Here is an 8,238-nt window from a genome sequence, read left to right as displayed (position 1 = left end):
ACACAACACACACACTCACATATACACAACACACATATACACACAACACACATGTATACACAACACACACACTCACATATACACAACACACACACAGGCACACTCACATATACACACAACACACATACACAACACATACACATACACAACACACACACAGGCACACTCACATATACATACAACACACACACAGGTACACTCACATATACATACCACACACACTCACACACAACACACACATACACACAGAGGCACACTCACATATACACAAAACACACACACAGGTACACTCACATAGACACTACACACAGGCATACTTACATGACCACATCCTCTTCCTACACACTCACACACACGCTCACACACACAAAAAACCAAGTCTTTTTTTTTTTTTTTGAGACAGAGTTTTACTCTGTTGCCCAGTGCAGTGGCGTGATCATAGCTCACTGCAGCTTCAACCTTCCTGTCCCAAGCGATCCTCCTGCCTCAGTCTCCTGAGTAGCTGGGACTATAGGCATGCATCACCATGCACAGCTAATTTTTTATTTTTTGTTGGAGAGACAGACTCTCCATATGTTACCTAGGCTGGTCTTGAACTTCTGGGCTCAAGCAGTCTGTCCACCTCAGCCTCCCAATTATACGCTAGGATTACAGGCATGGGCCACCGTACCTGGCCCCACATCCTCTTTATACACACACACACACACACACACACACACACACACACACACACACACAACCATGTCCTCTTTCTACATGCACAGACACACAACCACACTCTGTTTCTAGACACACCCACACACACACACCCCACCTCTTTTTCCAGTGACCTATCTTTGCTTCGGACACCAGCACCCTGGAGGCCTCCAGCTGCCTGCAGACTCACCTGCTCGAGGTGTTGCTTGATAACAGCTGAAAGAGCTTCCTCCATCAGCCCAGGCTGTCAGTTGCAAGGAGCAAAACCTACCTGTGGTTAACTGAAGCAGAAGAGGGAGTTGATGGAAAGGTACTGGTTGCCTCAAAGGTGAAAGAGACTCCAGGAGAACCAAGTTTCGGCAGGACTTCCCCAAGCTCAGGGACGTGAAAGCAGCAATGCGCCCCTGAGAACACTGTACCCCTCAGGTGGTCAGGACCCAGGCGGCCATAGGTTTTGCTGCAGTAACACACAGGCTTGAGATACCACCTGCTCTAAGCGGCAGCTATTCTTTCTGGTTCTTTCCCACAGTAGGTTCACCGTGGGTCAGCAGGAGGCCTCCTTCCACTTCATGGTGGCTAGGGATCTAGCCACCATGCCAGAGGGAAGACACAGAGCAACTAGGGGTGGAGGGTTCTTAAGGCTCCCAACTCAATGAGCTCTGGAGAGGGATGAGGGGCTGGAGATTGAGTTGATCACCAACTGTGGATGATTTAATCAACCATGCCTATTTGATGGAGCCTCCGTAAAAACCCCTAAACACGGGGTTCAAAGAGCTTCTGGGTTGGTGAACAGGTCAAGGTGCTGGAGAGGGCATGGAAGCTTGGTGCCCCTTCCCCCATATCTTGTCCTATGCATCTCTTCCTTGTGGCTGTTTCTGAGTTGTAGCCCTTACAATAAACCAGGAATAGTAAGTAAAGCACTTTCTTGAGTTCTGTGAGTCATTCCAGTAAACTGTTGAACCTGAGATAGGGGTTATGGGAACCCTGATTTATAGCCAGTCAACCAGAAGAACTGGTGACAACCTGAGACTTGTCATTGGTGTCTGAAGGAGGGGCAACCTTGTGGGACTGAGCCTTAAATGTGAGGTCTGTGCTAACTACAGGTAGTCAGTGTAAGAATTGGAGTTGTAGGCCACCCAGCTGTCTGGAAAGTTGAAGAACTGGTTGATGTAGGAAAAAAAAAAAACAAAAACCTCACACATTTGGTGTCAGAGTGTGAGTAAAACTAGTTCAGAATGGTGATGACACTCAGCTGGGCACGGTGGCTCATGCCTGTAATTCTAGCACTTTGGGATGACAAGATGGGTGGATCACTTGAGGTCAGAAGTTCGAGACCAGCCTGACCAACATGGTGAAACCCCATCTCTACTAAAAATACAAAAAATTAGCTGAGCGTGGTGGCGGGTGCCTGTAATCCCAGCTACTCAGGAGGCTGAGGCAGGAGAATCACTTGAACCCAGGAGGCGGAGGTTACAATGAGCTGAGATCGCGCCACTGCACTCCAGCCTGGGTGACAGAGTGAGACTTTGTCTCCAGGAAAAAAAAAAAAAAAAAAAAGAAGGAACGGTGATGACCCTCCTTTGGTGCATCCATCATAGCTCACGTCTTCCAGAGAGCCTTCTATAAGGCCTGGGAATAAAATAGACCACACAGACGCTGGGGAGGGAGAGCACAGTGCCAGCGACCCACAGACTTGGGGTGGGGAAATGCTGCCTGCTCCGCCACTGACGCGGCTGGGACCCTCGGCAAACCTCTGAGCCCTTCCATATAGCCTCAGTTTCTGCATTTGTTTTAAAAGGGAAGTAATGATCCAGCAATTCCACTTCTGGGTACAAGAAGTAAAAGCAGGGTCTTGAAGAGCTATTTCTACACCCGTGTTCACAGCAGCATTATTCATTATAGATGAAAGGTAGAAGCTGAACACTGTATCATTCCACTTACACCAAGCTCCTTGGGTCAAACACTGTATCATTCCACCTACACCAGTCTCCTTGGGTCAAACACTGTATCATTCCACTTACACCAGGCTTCCTAGGCCAAACACTGTTATCATTCCACTTACAGAGTCTCCCTGGGCACTGGTTTAACTGGAACAGAGGTAGAATGGGGGGGTGCCCAGGCCTGGGGGAGGGCGAATGAGGAGTTGATATTTAATGGAGACAGAGTTCAGTTTGGGAGGATGAAAAGAGTTCTGGGGACACATGGTGGCGATGGTTGCACAATCATGTGAATGTGCTTAATGCCACTGAACCCTCCACTCAAAAACAGTTAACATGGTACATTTTATGTTATGTGTATTTTACCACCATTTAAATATTTTTTTTTTTTTTTGAGACGGAGTCTTGCTCTGTTGCCCAGGCTGAAGTGCAATGGCGTGATCTCAGCTCACTGCAACCTCTGCCTCCCAGGTTCAGGTGATTCTCTTGCCTCAGCCTCCTGAGTAGCTGAGATTACAGGTGTATGCCACCACTCCCGGCTGATTTTTGTAGAGAAGGGGGTTTCACCATATTGGCCAGGCTGGTCTTGAACTCCTGACCTCAGGTGATCTGCCTACCTTGGCCTCCCAGAGTGCTGGGATTTCAGGTGTGAGCCACCGTGCCTGGCCTACCAACCGGCTCTGTTCTAAGAGCCTTGTGGGATTTGTCTAATGTAACCCTCACCACAGCCCAGAAAGGTGAAGTCACTTGTCTGAGGTCACACAGCAGCTGAGCGATAGACCTGGCTCCAGTCCAGGAGAGATGCTGAGGCTCCTCCTCTCATGGCTCCCTGGACCCCCTTCCCACCATCTAGTCATGCCTAGAGCCTGCTCAGAGCTGGTGCCCAAGGAGAGCCTGAAAGCAGGCTACTATACCCACCAGCGCCCGCAGCCTGAGTCTCCCATCTCCTGGGGTGCACCGAGGCCATGTTGCCTCCATTACCAAGCATGCATTTCTTGAAATGCATAGTGGGACCCACCTGGAAGGAACTGTCAGTGCTTCCTATTTCCTGGGTGGTGATGCTCAGCCATGTTTCTCTGTCTGGAAGGATCCACCAGTCCCAGCACCGCCTCTTCTCTGAACGGCCCCAGCACCCAGGCGTGTGGGTCCATGACGCTTATCTGAGTTCACACAACTTCTATGAGAACTGTTGCTGACCAGGGCAGTATTCTCCTTGTCCTCCTTCCCCTGGAATGGTGGAGGGCAGCCGGTGTGGCAGAAGGGGCCCCCAAGAGGTGGGGAGAGGCCGGATACGGTGGCTCACGCCTGTAATCCCAGCACTCTGGGAGGCCGAGGCGGGCGGATCACTTGAGGTCAGGAGTTCGAGACCAGCCTGGCCAACATGGTGAAATCATTTTTAGTCTCTACTAAAAATGCAAAAATTAGCTGGGCATGGTGGCATGCGCCTGTCATCCCAGCTACTCGGGAGGCTGAGGCAGGAGGTTGCAGTGAGCTGAGATCACGCCACTGAACTCCAGCCTGGGCCACAGATTGGGAGTCAGTCTAAAACAAAACAAATAAAAAAAAAAGAGGTGGGGAGACCCTGGCCCAGGGCTAGCTCATGCCTCCTCTCTGGGCCTCCAGGTGTCCTCTCAGATCTCCTGGCCCCAGCTCTCAGGCTGGCCTGGGGAAAGCCACCTATCCAAGAGTGTCTGGGGCAATTCTCACTGCAGGCTGCAGCGGTGGGTGGCCTTCTGTCTCCATGGGCATTTGGGACACTTTGGACCTGTGCCCTGAGGTGAGTGGTACTGAAGTCCAGGTCCTGAGGCCTGGCTATGTGACACACGACAGGTGATGTGTGTGCAGGTGCCAAGTGAGAGCCCGTGTGCCGCGGGAGAGGGAAGGGGGAGCAGGACGCCCATGCAGCCGCCTCACACTGTGGGCGTACCCAGGGCAAGCTGTAAATGCTAACAGCAGCAAATCAATTTCACAAAGCAATTTGTCCCCTCTCTCCTGCTGGCCCCGGGAGGCTTAGCTTAATCACTCTGGCACACTGTCAGGAGATAGTCGGAGATGCACAAATCCCTGCCTTCCGCAGGAAACAATTGGCCTGGCCAGGGCAGGTGGAACCAAAGAGTCCCCAGGCAGAGCCAGGCAGGCGCCGTCACAAAGTTGCCCCAGAGTCTCCTCCTCCGTGCTCCCCTCACCTTCCTCTCTGTCCTCCCCCGACCAGAACCTGAGCTCTCTCGTTCCCTCCCCGATCACTGGAAGCAGGAGTGAAAGCAATCCCCCCCAACACAGTGGAGGTCCCTGTCTAGAAATAACAGAATCCCATTCACAGCCAAATCCCAGGGACAGGTCTGCAGGCAGCACCGATGGTGAAGGCCAGCTTAAAGCCTCTCTGGAAGAGAGTGAGGTCTAGACGAAGAAACAGAACCGCAGCCTTTCCGGAGGGTCTGCTACCCAGTCACCAAGGGCTGCCCGCTCCATAGCCACACGGGGGTGAGAGTGACACTGCGGGTGCGGACCTGGAGCTGAGAACAGGCAAGGCCCTTCACTCACACTCTCCTGTCAGCGACCTGGAGCTGGGGACAGGCAAGGCCCCTACTCACACTCCGGGCAGTGACCTGTACTCAGAGAGGACAAGCAGCTTGCCTGAGGCCACACAGCCAGGAGGGCAGGAGTGAGGCTGCAGCTCTGGTCTTGACCACTGTAGGCATTGGGTCCGGAGGGGCACAGAGGACGGGGTCTCCGGAGAACACCTCCTGCACCGTCACCTGCACCACCACCTGCACTGCCACCTACACTGCCACCCGCACCACCACCTGGCCCTCCTGCCCTGCACCACCACCTGCACCGCCACCTGCACCGCCACCTGCACCGCCACCTGGCCCTCCTGCCCTGCACCACCACCTGCACCACCACCTGCACCGCCACCTGCACTACCACCTGCACCGCCACCTGGCCCTCCTGCCCTGCACCACCACCTGCACCACCATCTGCACCACAACCTGCACCGCCACCTGCAACACCACCTGCACTGCCACCTGCACCACCACCTGGCCCTCCTGCCCTGCACCACCACCTGCACCACCACCTGCACCACCACCTGCACCACAACCTGCACCGCCACCTGCACCACCATCTGCACCACAACCTGCACCGCCACCTGCACCACCACCTGGCCCTCCTGCCCTGCACCACCACCTGCACCTCCACCTGCACCGCCACCTGCCCCACTACCTGCACTGCCATCTGCACCGCCACCTGCCCCGCCACCTGCCCCGCTACCTGCACCGCCACCTGCGCCACCACCTGGCCCTCCTGCCCTGCACCACCACCTGCACCGCCACCTGGCCCTCCTCCCATGTCTGGGTTCCCAAGAACAGCCCTCTGCCTGAGGTGGCCGAAAGAAAGGGAAAACCATTAAGCTTCAGAAAAGCAGTTTCCATCAATGGTCCATCACTCTCCCTACAGCACCAGGAGAGGCCACAGACCAAGCGCAGCCAATCGGAGAGTGGCCGCTGCTCCAGTGGGAAGCCCCGCCCCCACCTCCCCTGGGGCGTGGGGTTTCCTCTGCTTCGGAATGCCCACCCCCAGACCCGAGCCTGTCCCTCCCTTTTCATCCCCCGCCCCCGCCATCCTTTTAAAGGGAACACTGCAGATTTAAACCACAAATTAAATTTTTAATGAAACCACACAGCAGTAGTGTCCGATGCGATGCAGTATTGATGAGCTCACAGTGTCTGGCGGGTGCTCGCCCCGGAAAGCTTTTTAGGATGTTATGTAACATGGGACCAAGTTAATTATTTGCAGCAAAGGGCTCCATGTCTCTGTAGTGCTGCTGGGGCCCAGTGAGTGGGAATCCGGCGCTTTTCATTACTGCCAGCTCTGAATGGCAGCCACAGGGAGGGGAGTGATGACATCACAGACCAAACACGACCCACGACCCGAGTGCAAGGCCAAGATAGGAGGACAGGGAGAGAGAGAAAGAGTGTGAGACGTGGGGCAGGGGGGCGGGGAGGGGATGGAGAGGTCTCACCAGGGAGCGCTTGTCCCCACAAGCAGATGCCACCGCACAATGCAGCACTTTTCTTCCAAGTCTTGAAATCCAGAGTTCCCGGTTTCTGCCCCCCTCACCATGCTTCCCGAGGCATCCCCTCATTTTAAAGGGGCTCCCGCAGGGCTGGGTGCCTCCAGCCACATCCTTCCAGGACACTTCCCCTCTGAGGATGAAGCCACTCTCATCAGTCGCAGCCTGTCCTCAGGTACAGGGGTGCAAGGTGCCCTGAGCTTGGCCATCAGCAGGCGAGCTTCCTGGTGGCTGGGCCTCTGTCCTGCCGAGTTAACCCCTGGCTCCAGCCCCGCCATGGAATTCCACCTGCGAGATGCCCATATCCTGCCCAGGATGAAGTGGACACACCCCTGGGCCAGGCAGCTTGGCCCTTCCAGGCCAGTGAAGCTGGGCCTGCAAGAGCCTCCCTGGATACCACCCCTGGGTGACTGGCTACCCGAGAGCAGAGCAAACTGGGGGGTGGGGTGAAGGGAAGGGCTGCAGGTGGGGCAGCCGCAGAGCAGCAGGGAGCTCCGTGCCTGGCCTCCGCCCCTCCCTGCCAACATTCCGTGCTCTTGGGACACCCAGCATGGGTCCCAGTGCTGGGCCCACCACTCCCCATTGTGTCCCAATAATGCTGTGCCTTTGACTTCAGCTCCTGGCAGGAAGGAAAAGTGGCTCTTTCACAGGTGGAGAAACCAAGACTCCGGAGGGTGAGAGACTGGTCTAGGGTCTTAAAACTGGGGAGGGTGCATGGGGGCCCCTGGGCCTCCATGGGCACCTCCTCGTGGGCTGAGCTGCTCTCCTCCTGGCTTCTCTCCCCCCTACATCGCAAGATGCCAGCCAGGGCTGAGAAAGGGCCACGAAGCACAAGTGTCGGGAATGTCTGAGACTGACCTAAGGAGTAAGAACACAGAGGACCAGGGCCAGCAGGGCTTGGCGAGAGGCTTGTGAAGGGGAGACGGGGTTGCAGGATCCATGAGAAATCACCCAGAGCATCCATGGAGGCCCCAGCGCTCACCACGACCGGCCTCATAATTCACACGGAATGAGATGCTGAAGCTGCATATGGCACAATTTGGGGGTATTCTCCCCACCCCCACTGTTGTTCTTGCTTGTGGTCCTACCAGGTCACCGGAACAGCCTCCTAATGGGTCTCCTTGCCTGCTCCGGCCCCAACACTGCATCCAGTCTCCATCAAGTGGCCAAAATAGTTCCTGCTCCAAACACTTCTGTGGCTCCCCCTTGCCCTAGCGCAGTCTAAAGTCCTCCCTGTGGCCTGCCAAGAAGGCGCCGATGACCACTGCGTCCATTGCTGAGCATCTTATCCATCCCTGTCCACCACGCTCATCTTCTCCACCACACCCATCCTCTCCACCACGTCCATCCCTCTCTACTGCATCCACCTCTCTCCACTGCATCCCTCCCCTCCACTGTATCCATCTTCTCCACTGTGTTCCTCCCCTCCACCACATCCCTCCACTCCACCGCGTCCCTCCCCTCCACCACGTCCATCCCTCTCCACCGCGTCCCTCCCCTCCACCGTGTCCATCCTCTCCACCGCGTCCCTCC

The sequence above is a fragment of the Hylobates moloch genome, unplaced genomic scaffold (genome assembly GCF_009828535.3).
Source record: "Hylobates moloch isolate HMO894 unplaced genomic scaffold, HMol_V3 SCAFFOLD_65, whole genome shotgun sequence".
In the NCBI taxonomy this organism is placed as follows: domain Eukaryota; kingdom Metazoa; phylum Chordata; class Mammalia; order Primates; family Hylobatidae; genus Hylobates; species Hylobates moloch.
This window is presented reverse-complemented; position numbering follows the sequence as displayed.